At 39.8% G+C, this 14676-nt stretch overlaps 1 long non-coding RNA gene across 1 annotated transcript in view; it reads right to left on the minus strand.

Annotated features, from left to right (window-relative positions):
* Nucleotides 1-6005, minus strand: part of LOC134760995 (uncharacterized) — a 55570-nt gene extending 49565 nt beyond the window's left edge. Inside the window, exon 1 of the long non-coding RNA XR_010139150.1 lies at nucleotides 5915-6005. This is a non-coding gene — a long non-coding RNA (uncharacterized LOC134760995). The remainder of the gene's footprint in view (nucleotides 1-5914) is intronic.
* Nucleotides 6006-14676: the final 8671 nt, after the last annotated feature.

The following is a 14676-nucleotide window of genomic DNA, read 5'->3' on the forward strand; positions in this document are numbered from 1 at the left end:
GAGAAGTGTCTGTTCATGTCCTTTGCCCACTTTTTGATGGGGTTGTTTGTTTTTTTCTTGTAAATTTGTTTGAGTTCATTGTAGATTCTGGATATTAGCCCTCTGTCAGATGAGTAGGTTGCAAAAATTTTCTCCCATTCTGTTGCCTGTTCACTCTGATGGTAGTTTCTTTTGCTGTGCAGAAGCTCTTTAGTTTAATGAGATCCCATTTGTCAATTTTGGCTTTTGTTGCCATTGCTTTTGGTGTTTTAGACATGAAGTCCTTGCCCATGCCTATGTCCTGAATGGTATTGCCTAGGTTTTCTTCTAGGATTTTTATGGTTTTAGGTCTAACATGTAAGTCTTTAATCCATCTTGAATTGATTTTTATATAAGGTGTAAGGAAGGGATCCAGTTTCAGCTTTCTACATATGGCTAGCCAGTTTTCCCAGCACCATTTATTAAACAGGGAATCCTTTCCCCATTGCTTGTTTTTGTCAGTTTGTCAAAGATCAGATAGTTGTAGATATGTGGCATTATTTCTGAGGGCTCTGTTCTGTTCCATTGGTCTATATCTCTGTTTTGGTAAAAGTACCATGCTGTTTTGGTTACCGTAGCCTTGTAGTATAGTTTGAAGTCAGGTAGCATGATGCCTCCAGCTTTGTTCTTTTGGCTTAGGATTGCCTTGGCGATGTGGTCTCTTTTTTGGTGCCATATGAACTTTAAAGTAGTTTTTTCCAATTCTGTGAAGAAAGTCATTGGTAGCTTGATGGGGACGGCATTGAATCTATAAACTACCTTGGGCAGTATGGCCATTTTCATGATATTGATTCTTCCCACCCATGAGCATGGAATGTTCTTCCATTTATTTGTATCCTCTTTTATTTCATTGAGCAGTGGTTTGTAGTTCTCCTTGAAGAGGTCCTTCACATCCCTTGTAAGTTGGATTCCTAGGTATTTTATTCTCTTTGAAGCAATTGTGAATGGGAGTTCACTCATGATTTGGCTCTCTGTTTGTCTGTTATTGGTGTATAAGAATGTTTGTGATTTTTGTACATAGATTTTGTATCCTGACACTTTGCTGAAGTTGCTTATCAGCTTGAGGAGATTTTGGGCTGAGAAGATGGGGTTTTCTAGATATACAATCATGTCATCTGCAAACAGGGACAATTTGACTTCCTCTTTTCCTAATTGAATACCCTTTATTTCCTTCTCCTGCCTGATTGCCCTGGCCAGAACTTCCAACACTATGTTGAATAGGAGTGGTGAGAGAGGGCATCCCTCTCTTGTGCCAGTTTTCAAAGGGAATGCTTCCAATTTTTGGCCATTCAGTATGATATTGGCTGTGGGTTTGTCATAGATAGCTCTTATTATTTTGAGATACGTCCCATCAATACCTAATTCATTGAGAGTTTTTAGCATGAAGGGTTGTTGAATTTTGTCAAAGGCCTTTTCTGCATCTATTGAGATAATCATGTGGTTTTTGTCGTTGGTTCTGTTTATATGTTGGATTACATTTACTGATTTGTGTATGTTGAACCAACCTTGCATCCCAGGGATGAAGCCAACTTGATCATGGTGGATAAGCTTTTTGATGTGCTGCTGGATTTGGTTTGCCAGTATTTTGTTGAGGATTTTTGCATCAATGTTCATCAAGGATATTGGTCTAAAATTCTCTTTTTTGGTTGTGTCTCTGCCAGGCTTTGGTATCAGGATGATGCTGGCCTCATAAAATGAGTTAGGGAGGATTCCTTCTTTTTCTATTGATTGGAATAGTTTCAGAAGGAATGGTACCAGTTCCTCTTTGTACCCCTGGTAGAATTCGGCTGTGAATCCATCTGGTCCTGGACTTTTTTTAGTTGGTAAGCTATTGATTATTGCCTCAATTTCAGAGGCTGTTATTGGTATATTCAGAGATTCAACTTCTTCCTGGTTTAGTCTTGGGAGGATGCATGTGCCAAGGAATTTATCCATTTCTTCTAGATTTTCTAGTTTATTTGTGTAGGGGTGTTTATAGTATTCTCTGATGGTAGTTTGCATTTCTGTGGGATCAGTGGTGATATCCCCTTTATCATTTTTTATTGCATCTATTTGATTCTTCTCTCTTTTCTTCTTTATTAGTCTTGCTAGTGGTCTATCAATTTTATTGATCTTTTCAGAAAAGCAGCTCCTGGATTCATTGATTTTTTGAAGGGTTTTTGTGTCTCTATTTCCTTCAGTTCTGCTCTGATCTTAGTTATTTCTTGCCTTCTGCTAGCTTTTGAATGTGTTTGCTCTTGCTTTTCTAGTTCTTTTAATTGTGATGTTAGGGTGTCAATTTTAGATCTTTCCTGCTTTCTCTTGTGGGCATTTATTGCTATAAATTTCCTTCTACACACTGCTTTGAATGTGTCCCAGAGATTCTGGTATGTTGTTTCTTTGTTCTTGTTGGTTTCAAAGAACATCTTTATTTCTGCCTTCATTTCATTATTTACCCAGTAGTCATTCAGGAGCAGGTTGTTGAGTTTCCATGTAGTTGAGCAGTTTTGAGTGAGTTTCTTAATCCTGAGTTCTAGTTTGATTGCACTGTGGTCTGAGAGACAGTTTGTTATAATTTCTGTTCTTTTACATTTGCTGAGGAGTGCTTTACTTCCAACTATGTGGTCAGTTTTGGAGTAGGTGTGGTGTGGTGCTGAAAAGAATGTATATTCTGTTGATTTGGGGTGGAGAGTTCTGTAGATGTCTATTAGGTCCGCTTGGTGCAGAGCTGAGTTCAATTCCTGGGTATCCTTGTTAACTTTCTGTCTGGTTGATCTGTCTAATGTTGACAGTGGGGTGTTAAAGTCTCCCATTATTATCGTGTGGGAGTCTAAGTCTCTTTCTAGGTCACTAAGGACTTGCCTTATGAATCTGGGTGCTCCTGTCTTGGGCGCATATATATTTAGGATGGTTAGCTCTTCTTGTTGAATTGATCCCTTTACCATTATATAATGGCCTTCTTTGTCTGTTTTGATCTTTGTTGGTTTAAAGTCTGTTTTATCAGAGACTAGGATTGCAACCCCTGCCTTTTTTTGTTTTCCATTTGCTTGGTAGATCTTCCTCCATCCCTTTATTTTGAGCTTATGTGTGTCTCTGCACGTGAGATGGGTTTCCTGAATACAGCGCACTGATGCGTCTTGACTCTTTATCCAATTTGCCAGTCTGTGTCTTTTAATTGGAGCATTTAGCCCGTTTACATTTAAGGTTAATATTGTTATGTGTGAATTTGATCCTGTCATTATGATGTTAGCTGGTTATTTTGCTCGTTAGTTGATGCAGTTTCTTCCTAGCCTGGATGGTCTGTACAATTTGGCATGTTTTTGCAGTGGGTGGTACCGGTTGTTCCTTTCCATGTTTAGTGCTTCCTTCAGGAGCTGTTGTAGGGCAGGCCTGGTGGTGACAAAATTTCTCAGCATTTGTTTGTCTGTAAAGTATTTTATTTCTCCTTCACTTATGAAGCTTAATTGGGCTGGATATGAGATTCTGGGTTGAAAATTCTCTTCTTTAAGAATGTTGAATATTGGTCTCCACTCTCTTCTGGCTTGTAGAGTTTCTGCCAAGAGATCAGCTGTTAGTCTGATGGGCTTTCCTTTGTGGGTAACCCGACCTTTCTCTCTGGCTGCCCTGAACATTTTTTCCTTCATTTCAACTTTGGTGAATCTGACAATTATGTGTCTTGGAGTTGCTCTTCTCGAGGAGTATCTTTGTGGCATTCTCTGTATTTCCTGAATTTGAATGTTGGCCTGCCTTGCTAGATTGGGGAAGTTCTCCTGGATAGTATCCTGCAGAGTGTTTTCCAACTTGGTTCCATTCTCCCTGTCACTTTCAGGTACACCAGTCAGATGTAGATTTGGCCTTTTCACATAGTCCCATATTTCTTGGAGGCTTTTTTCATTTCTTTTTATTCTTTTTTCTCTAAACTTCTCTCCTCACTTCATTTCATTCATTTCATCTTCCATCACTGATAACCTTTCTTCCAGTTGATCGCATCGGCTACTGAGGCTTCTGCATTCGTCACGTATTTCTCGAGCCTTGGTTTTCAGCTCCATCAGGTCCTTTAAGGACTTTTCTGTATTGGTTATTCTAGTTATCCATTCATCTAATTTTTTTTTGAAAGCTTTTAACTTGTTTGCCATTGGTTTGAATTTCCTCCTGTAGCTCGGAGTAATTTGATCGTCTGAAGCCTTCTTCTCTCAACTCGTCAAAGTCATTCTCTGTCCAGCTTTGTTCCATTGCTGGTGAGGAGTTGGATTCCTTTGGAGGAGGAGAGGCACTCTGATTTTTAGAGTTTCCAGTTTTTCTGCTCTGTTTTTTTCCCATCTTTGTGGTTTTATCTATGTTTGGTCTTTGATGATGGTGATGTACAGATGGGTTTTTGGTGTGGATGTCCTTTCTGTTTGTTAGTTTTCCTTCTAACAGACAGGACCCTCAATTGCAGGTCTGTTGGAGTTTGCTAGAGGTCCACTCTGGACGCTGTTTGCCTGGGTATCAGCAGCTGTGGCTGCAGAACAGTGGATATAGGTGAACCGCAGATGCTACTGCCTGATCGTTCCTCTGGAAGTTTTGTCTCAGAGGAGTACCCGGCCGTGTGAGGTGTCAGTCCGCCCCTACTGGGGAGTGCCTCCCAGTTAGGCTACTCGGGGGTCAGGGACCCACTTGAGGAGGCAGTCTGCCCGTTCTCAGATCTCAAGCTGCGTGCTAGGAGAACCACTACTCTCTTCAAAGCTGTCACAGAGGGACATTTAAGTCTGCAGAGGCTACTGCTGTCTTTTTGTTTGTCTGTGCCCTGGCCCCAGAGGTGGAGCCTACAGAGGCAGGCAGGTCTCCTTAAGCTGTGGTGGGCTCCACCCAGTTCCAGCTTCCTGGCTGCTTTGTTTACCTAATCAAACAACTAATTGGACAATGGCTGGCGCCCCTCCCCCAGCCTCACTGCCGCCTTGCAGTTTGATCTCGGACTGCTGTGCTAGCAATGAGCGAGACTCAGTGGGCATAGGACCCTCCGAGCCAGGTGCAGGATATAATCCCCTGGTGTGCCGTTTTTTAAGCCCGTCAGAAAAGCGCAGTATTAGGGTGGGAGTGACCTGATTTTCCAGGTGCCGTCTGTCACCGCTTTCTTTGACTAGGAAAGGGAATTTCCTGACCCCTTGCACTTCCTGGTTGAGGCGATGCCTCGCCCTGCTTCGGCTGGTGCACGGTGTGCTGCACTCACTGTCCTGCACCTACTGTTTGGCACTCCCCAGTGAGATGAACCTGGTACCTCCTTGGAAATGCGGAAATCACCCATCTTCTGCGTTGCTCACGCTGGGAGCTGTAGACCGGAACTGTTCCTATTTGGCCATCTTGGCTTCTCTCCCCCAAATCTCTTTAGTCTGAATACTGGAGGAGGGGAAATCCTTAGAGTTGAGCCATTAGCCTGTGTGTGTGTGTGTATGTGTGTGTGTGTTTGTGTGTGTGGTGGGGGATATGTGTAAGGGGGGGTGCTTTCTCTCTAAAGCTAGTGGGAAATACTCACAGGGCACACATTCATGAAGTGGAGTAAAATAAGTAAAGTGAAATTATTTTATGTTTTACCTACTGTCTCAAGCCTGTTCAACAAACCAGTTAAAAAGACTCAAACTTTTAAAGTGCAGGTACAATGCCAAATGATACTCAAATGGATTTTTAAGAATAGAATTATCACTGTATTACTTAAGGATTATACTTGTCTTAAATATCATAGGCACTTTCAACTCAATAATTATTCCTTGTGATTTATATACGTAAGCTACGGCAGTTTGATAAAATAATAATACACTTTTATAATGATTGGTTAAGATTTATTGTTTTGTTATCAGGGAGTTTCTGAGAACATTTACTTCCTTTCCTATTTTTAGCTGTGATAATACTTCAGATATTAAAAAATGTAGAGTTCACTTACTGGGGTAGGGTTGAGTCAAGTTGATCATTCTCACTCTGGAGAGCTGTTAGAAAATCCTTCCTTTCACTGAGCTGAGGCAGCGCTCCTTGTACGCTGTTTCCAGGACAACAAGAGACTGTCATTATGAGAGGCTCATGATGAGTCTATGACTCTCTGTAGAAATAGGGAAATATTTTATCCATTTCACAGCCAAGATCAGACACAGACACAAGTACCATAAAAGAAGAGACAGGATTCAAATTATTGAGTAGGGATTTTGATTTTCATACTCAAAACAGACCAGAGTTTCCATATTAGTGTCTCCTAAAGACACTTTATTTGTTTTGCTGAATTGAAAGAAAGACAAAATGTGTTCTCTCGACCCATGCCATCCAGTAGAAATATAATGTGAGCCATATACATACTTTTAAATGTTCTAGTAACCACATTAAAAAGGTAAACAGAAAAAAGTGTAATTAATTTTAATAATATATTTATCTTAGTGGATACAAGATATTATGATTTCACAATGTAATCATTATAAGGAATTAGTGATATCTTATATCCTTTTTTGTATTAAGTTTTCAAAAATCACAACACACCTCAGTTTGGACTAGCCACATATCAAGTGCTCAGTAGTCACAGGTGGATAGTGACGACCTATTGAACAGCACAACTCTGGAATCTCCTTTTCCTACACTTCCCTAATGCTTCAACTTCCCTTCCCCATCCAAAATACAAAGTGTCTTTGCAGACATTGAGTTCCTGTCTCTGGAAGTGTTTGAGCAGAGGGTGGGTGACTACCATTTGGTGGGAATATTGTGGAACTCTGAATAAAGAGTGTCAGTGGAAGTTTGGGCAATGAAAGTGTTAAAATCCTTTCTAATCCCTACGTTTTGTGATGCTGTGATACTGAGAAAGGAGACATGAAATTGTGGGTTTGGAAAGAACTTCTTTCCATATTAGATGTGCTATTTCCTGCTATTATCTCATGATTTGTAATTCACTTCCTTGCTACTTCTAGTATGAATGCAATGATTACTTATAGGGTGCTATATAGCCTATAAACCACTCTCATAAACACTAATGATTCATTCAACTATTTCCTCACTTACCTAGTAAAAGCATATTAGTCCCTGCAATGTATTAGTCTCTGTTCCAGGAGCTGGAATGTATTAACCACAGCGGGTAAGATAGGCACAGCCCCTGGGCCCATAAAAGATTCAAGCTCATTTGTTCCTACTCTTCCTTATCTCTGGTTTTTGGAATCTCTCCACCCAAGTTTGGCTTGAGCCACCAGGAGCCATACACTGACTGATATGAAAATAGTGGTCTGACTAGTCTCCTGGTGTAGAGTGTCAACCCATCCCTGAAGCGCAGTTTTCAGTGACAAGAAAACTGAAGATGGGGTTCTCAGCTTCTCTGGTGTGATTAAGGCACTAGAAAAAAAAAAAAAAAACAGCACTGAGGAGAAGTAAAATCTGCTGATGTCAGCTACATGCACGAGTTGAAATTGTCATTTGCATTAAAAGCCCCTTTGCTGTCAGCTGCCACATAGACGCTTAATCTCCTTTGACTCTCTGCTACACCTTTTTGTGCCTTATCCAAAAGTTCTGGAAGAATTAAAGCTTCTTCTGAGCCATGTTTATTAGTTATGATACTCCTGCTTTAGAGAAAGAAAAATAATGGAAGCTTCAGTTGTCAGAAAAACTGATGCTTGGGCCTGATAGAAAAAAAAAAACGAGGATTTATGATGAAGGAAAATCATTCATAGATATATTTCAGGGATTCAATTATGATTTTGTTTAGTAAGTTTGAAAATACTCTATCTCACTCATTTAGTTCTTTAGTGTCCAAAAAATTTTGGGAACTCAGTTGCTAAATTCTATAGTATTCAACTTCTCTTGAATGTCCTCTACCACCAGAGAGCAGCAGAGATTTATAGGTAGTTAATGAGTCCCCTAGACACCAATAAACAAGGAAGCTTGGCCACTTGATTTGATCTCATTAAGTAAATAGCTAGTAAGTAAAAGAGGCAGCTGATTAACTACCAGAATGTTCACCCGTTAGCCTGTCTCCCTACCCTTTCACCCTTTCTCTCTCTGGGATGTGCATATATGTGATTTTAATGATTTACGACATGGGTTGGGAAGGGTTTTCTAACTTTTCTAGGAGCTTTGGGGATGGGTCAAAATGTACCTTGTTCTTCCACACTCACTCATGCCATAGCCTGAGTAATACAGGAAGGAAGTGAATCAGAAGTCTGAGAAAGTACAGTTCTTTTTCTCTAGACCAGGCATCATCAAACGGCTGCCCACAGGCCAAATCTAGTTTGCCACCTGTTTTTACGAATTAAGTTTTATTTCAACACAACCACACACATTTGCTTATGTTTTGCCTATGGCTGCTCTCATGCTACAATGGCAGAATTAAGTAGTTGAGACCATATGCAACCATATGGCCCGAAAAGCCTAAATTATGTATTGTCTTGTCCTTCATAGGAAAAGTTTGCTAACCCCTGCTCGACGCTGTATCAGTATTTAAATTTTGGAAAATATAGGAAAGCAGAAAGAGTCTCGGACTGGGAGGACTTTAACAACTATAGTACCAGTCCTGGTCCTGCGGGTTGGTAGTAATGTGTCCTTGGGCAAGTTCTTTAATGTTTTGAGCCCTAGGTGGCCTCATCTGTAAATGGGGGCTGGGGACTCAGGGTGTAGTTTGAACTTGGTAATATCCAAGATCCTTTCCAGATTGAAAGTTCTATGAGGATTTTTAAAATTACTCTTGCTTTTTTATAGTTTTAAATTACTCTTGGCGTTTTTATAGTTTATATGGAATTGCAATCCCCAGCGTTGGAGGTGGGGCCTGGTGGGAGGGGATTGCATCATGGGAGTGGTTTCTGATGGTTTAGCAGCATCTCCTTAGTGCCGACTTGTGATAGAATTCTCACGAGATCTGGTTGTTTGATGTACTATCCCCCGCTTCACTTTCTTTCTTCTGCTCTGACCATGTAAGACATGTTGCCTTCCTCTTTGCCTTCTGCCATGATTATAAGTTTCCTGAGGCCTCCCAGCCATGCTTCCTGTACAGCCTGCAGAACTGTGAGTCAATTAAACCTCTTTTCTTTATAAATTACCCAGTCTCGGGTAGTTCTTTATAGGTGTGAGAATAGACTGATACAGCATCTGACAAAGCATCTATAAGGAACTTAGACAAATTTGCAAGAAAAAAAAACACCATAAAAAGTAGACAAAGGACATGAACAGACACTTCTCAAAAGAAGATATACATGCTGCAAATAATCATGTAAAAAAAGCTCAACATCACTGATCATTAAAGAAATGCAAATCAAAACCTCAGTGAGATACCATCTCACACTGGTCAGATGGCTATTATTAAAAAGTCAAAAGATAACAGATGCTGGTGAGATTGTTGAGAAAAAGGAATGCTTATACACTGTTGGTGAGAGTATAAATTAGTCTAACCATTGTGGAAGATGGTATGGCAATTCCTCAAAGACCTGAAGACAGAAATACCATTTGACCCAGCAATCTCATCACTGGATATATACCCAAAGGAATATAAATTATTCTATTATAAAGACACATACTCAAGTATGTTCATTGCAGTACCATTCATCATAGCAAATACATGGTATGAACCTAAACTCCCATCCATGATAACTGGATAAAGAAAATGTGGTTTTATACCGTATGTTCTCACTTATAAAAGGGAGCTAAATAAAGAGAACACATGGACACACAGAGGAGAACAAAACACCATGGGCCCTTTCGGAGGGTGGAGGGTGGAAGGAGCGAGAGGATCAGGAAAAATAACTAATGAGTACCAGGCTTAATACCTGGGTGATGAAATAATCTGTACAACAACCCCACTTGACACAAGTTTACCTATGGAAGAAACCTGCCCATGCACCCTTGAACCTAAAATAAAAGTTAAAAAAAATTATACACATTTCAGAAGGGTACTCATCAAATAGTGAAGATTAATATCACATTCCTCAGGAGATGACACACAACTGGAGGTATTCAGTGTTACATCATGTGGCAGATACAGTGCAGTCCTATCCGCAGAGAATTGACCTTTATGGAACTTGGCTTCAGTATAGAATATATTGCTGACATATGCTATACATTATTTCATGCCTGTTATTATATGTAACACAATGCATTATTGCAATTAAGCCTACAAGTTTATGCCTATGAAGATTTGAGACAAAGTAAAACTTTTACCTCTAAGTACTTAGACGTAAAACATGTGTCACCGAAGTTAGGAAAGATGACAGGACAAAGGCCCTGGGGTCTTGGGCTGTGGAAAAAGTGGAGCCTATAGCTTTTCAAAAAGTAACAACCTCCATGATCATTTATATAGGACCATATTTAATGAGCTCCTTATAGTGAATGATGATTATGTCCTCTGTTTTCTCTATAAAAGTAAGAAGTGGGGTAATTTTCAAATGTTTTCAACTTGCATATTTATTATTCAAACTAAAATATTCCTCTTTTCTTTTTGCCTAGAGTATTCTGGCCATTCTTTCTCTTTGAGCTTCCAGCCCATTGTTCATAGTCTCACATGTAGCAAGGATGTATGGAGGATAACATAAGCTTTCTGAGTTTACAGATTTTATCATTAGGTAGAACAAAATCCAATGCCTTGGTGCTGTTTCTCTCACAGTGTACTTGTGCCCCAAGGGGAACATCAAGCCTCAGGATAAACATGTCACCTCTTGTGGGAGGATCAACTTTACTACAGTGTATGAGATGTAATATAAGTTTTATATTAAAACACACCCAGATTTATTGTAGAATAGAAAATGTAATCTGAATTATTTTTAAACACAGAACACAACTGTGCATGGCTATTTTTTTTTGCAAGATGTGAGCAATATAATGTAATATTTAAAGTACAATCTCTGGACTCAGGTGAACCACAAAAACTTCACTTGGCTTTGGGCAAATTTTTAAATCCTTTTATCCCTCAGTTTCTTTTTCTATAAAGTGGAGCTGATGTTAATATGTAACTTATAGAGTTGACGTGAGCATTAAAGGTACTTAAATGTTTACTATGTTTAGCACATAGTAAACACACAAATGATGCTGCTGGTAGCAATGTGCTCAGAACCTTGAAGGTAAAAATGGATGCTCCTGGGTCACTAGGGGTGGAGATGCTTGCACAGCACTGTTCTGGAGAAATTAAGTCCTACTTCTGCCCTCTCCTTTCCAGGTCAGGGTATTCAGAACATGCTGAGGAACTGGACCAAAGCACAACTGTGATGGAGCAAATGTTACGCTTGACCTCAGAGCCAGTGGTGCTTGCTGGATGTTGTATAGTCTTTGGATCACTAGGAGTAAAACATCACCAGGAGAGAAACAGATGGGAAGGCTGGATTGGCCAGTGAGTGGGCAAGGATGAAGAACCACAGATTTTAACTTAAGGGTTTGCAAGTGGCCCAGGTTCCCCAAGAGCAGTGTCAGGGCCCAAGGTTAGATATTAGATCAGAATGAGAACTGGAAGGTACTAATGCTATCATCCTCTCCTGTGGCCATGAGTGACCTTACTAATGCATTACCACACGTTTTCAAGCAGAGTGCAGGTACGGCTTCAGAATCTTCCTCAATTGGTTGATCCAGGCAGACACTACTAAATGATTATCACTTGAGAAGATTTTTTTTTCTGGGTAGCCCTTGAGAAATTCCAGGAGCTTTGGACACTATTATATATATGTAAGAAAAGCCAGCAACAGAAGTGGCTTCAAAGACCCACCTGCTTGGAGAAACCTTCTGTGATTCATGATATTTTAGTTTCTATTTCCTAAAAACAACAGTGTTAATCCAGCTTTCAGGATGAAAAACAGTAAAATAAAACTAATGACAGAAGCTTGAATGACATATACCAAAATCCTAACTTTCCTGATATATTTTAAGAAGAGTTTGTTAATCAAAATGAGTGGGTGTCATGTTAGAATTTTATCATATGGGGATTTGCATAAACTCTTGCCTGATTCTGCCTAGACTAGTTGGTGTTATCCATTCTCAGATGGGAGGTGTATGTGTAGGTTATACCAATGCACAGGCTATACTAATGTACAGGCACTCAGGCCAGTGCCGACCGAGGCTCAAGGGAGGGAAGTTAGGTTACAAGGAAGAAGGGTAAAGACTACATGTTGTGCATACACCCTCCCAAGACTAAACCAGGAAGAAGTTGAATCTCTGAATAGATGAGTAACAGCCTCTGAAATTGAGGCAATAATTAATAGCTTACCAACCAAAAAAAGTCCAGGACCAGATGGATTCACAGCCAAATTCTACCAGAGGTACAAGGAGGAGCTGGTACCATTCCTTCGGAAACTATTCCAATCAATAGAAAAAGAGAGAATCCTCCCTAACTCATTTTATGAGGCCAGCATCATCCTGGTACCAAAGCCTGGTAGAGACACAACCAAAAAAGAGAATTTTAGACCAATATCCTTGGTGAACATTGATGCAAAAATCCTCAACAAAATACTGGCAAACCGAATCCAGCAACATATCAAAAAGCTTATCCACCATGATCAAGTTGGCTTCATCCCTGGGATGCAAGGCTGGTTCAACATACGCAAATCAATAAATGTAATCCAACATATAAACAGAACAAAAGACAAAAACCACATGATTATCTCAATAGATGCAGAAAAGGCCTTTGACAAAATTCAACAACGCTTCATGCTAAAAACTCTCAATAAATTAGGTATTGATGGGACGTATCTCAAAATAATAAGAGCTATCTATGACAAACCCACAGCCAATATCATACTGAATGGCCAAAAACTGGAAGCATTCCCTTTGAAAACTGGCACAAGAGAGGGATGCCCTCTCTCACCACTCCTATTCAACATAGTGTTGGAAGTTCTGGCCAGGGCAATCACACAGGAGAAGGAAATAAAGGGTACTCAATTAGGAAAAGAGGAAGTCAAATTGTCCCTGTTTGCAGATGACATGATTGTATATCTAGAAAACCCCATCCTCTCAGCCCAAAATCTCCTCAAGCTGATAAGCAACTTCAGCAAAGTCTCCAGGATACAAAATCAATGTGCAAAAATCACAAGCATTCTTATACACCAATAACAGACAAACAGAGAGCCAAATCATGAGTGAACTCCCATTCACAATTGCTTCAAAGAGAATGAAATACCTAGGAATCCAACTTACAAGGGATGTGAAGGATCTCTTCAAGGAGAACTGTAAACCACTGCTCAATGAAGTAAAAGAGGATACAAATAAATGGAAGAACATTCCATGCTCATGGGTAGGAAGAATCAATATTGTGATTCATACTGCCCAATATTGTGATTCATACTGCCCAAGGTAATTTATAGATTCAATGCCATCCCCATCAAGCTACCAATGACTTTCTTCACAGAATTGGAAAAAACTACTTTAAAGTTCATATGGAACCAAAAAAGAGCCCGCATCACCAAGTCAATTCTAAGCCAAAAGAACAAAGCTGGAGGCATCACGCTACCTGACTTCAAACTATACTACAAGGCTACAGTAACCAAAACAGCATGGTACTTTTACCAAAACAGAGATATAGACCAATGGAACAGAACAGAGCCCTCAGAAATAATGCCGCATATCTACAACTATCTGATCTTTGACAAACCTGACAAAAACAAGCAATGGAGAAAGGATTCCCTATTTAATAAATGGCACTGCGAAAACTGGCTAGCCATATGTAGAAAGCTGAAACTGGATCTCTTCCTTACACCTTATAGAAAAATTAATTCAAGATGGATTAAAGACTTAAATGTTAGACCTAAAACCATAAAAATCCTAGAAGAAAACCTAGGCAATACCATTCAGGACATAGGCATGGGCAAGGACTTCATGTCTAAAACACCAAAAGCAATGGTAACAAAAGCCAAAATTGACAAATGGGATCTGATTAAACTAAAGAGCTTCTGCACAGCAAAAGAAACTACCATCAGAGTGAACAGGCAACCTACAGAATGGGAGAAAATTTTTGCAACCTACTTATCAGACAAAGGGCTAATATCCAGAATCTACAATGAACTCCAGCAAATTTACAAGAAAAAAACAAACAACCCCATCAAAAAGTGGATGAAGGATATGAACAGACACTTTTCAAAAGAAGATATTTATGCGGCCAAAAAACACATGAAAAAATGCTCATCATCACTGGCCATCAGAGAAATGCAAATCAAAGCCACAATGAGATACCATCTCACATCAGTTAGAATGGCGATCATTAAAAAGTCAGGAAACAACAGGTGCTGGAGAGGATGTGGAGAAACTGGAACACTTTTACACTGTTGGTGGGACTGTAAACTAGTTCAACCCTTGTGGAAGTCAGTGTGGCGATTCCTCAGGGATCTAGAACTAGAAATACCATTTGACCCAGCCATCCCATTACTGGGTATATACCCAAAGGATTATAAATCATGCTGCTATAAGACACATGCACACTTATGTTTATTGCGGCACTATTCAGAATAGCAAAGACTTCAACCAACCCAAATGTCCAACAATGATAGACTGGATTAGGAAAATGTGACATATGTACACCATGGAATACTACGCAGCCATAAAGAAGGATGAGTTCATGTCCTTTGTAGGGACATGGATGAAGCTGGAAACCATCATTCTCAGCAAACTATCCCCAGGACAAAAAACCAAACACTGCATGTTCTCACTCATAGGTGGGAATTGAACAATCAGAATACATGGATACAGGTAGGGGAACATCACACACCGGGGACTGCTATG

Source organism: Pongo abelii, chromosome 2 (assembly GCF_028885655.2).
Source record: "Pongo abelii isolate AG06213 chromosome 2, NHGRI_mPonAbe1-v2.0_pri, whole genome shotgun sequence".
Taxonomy (NCBI): domain Eukaryota; kingdom Metazoa; phylum Chordata; class Mammalia; order Primates; family Hominidae; genus Pongo; species Pongo abelii.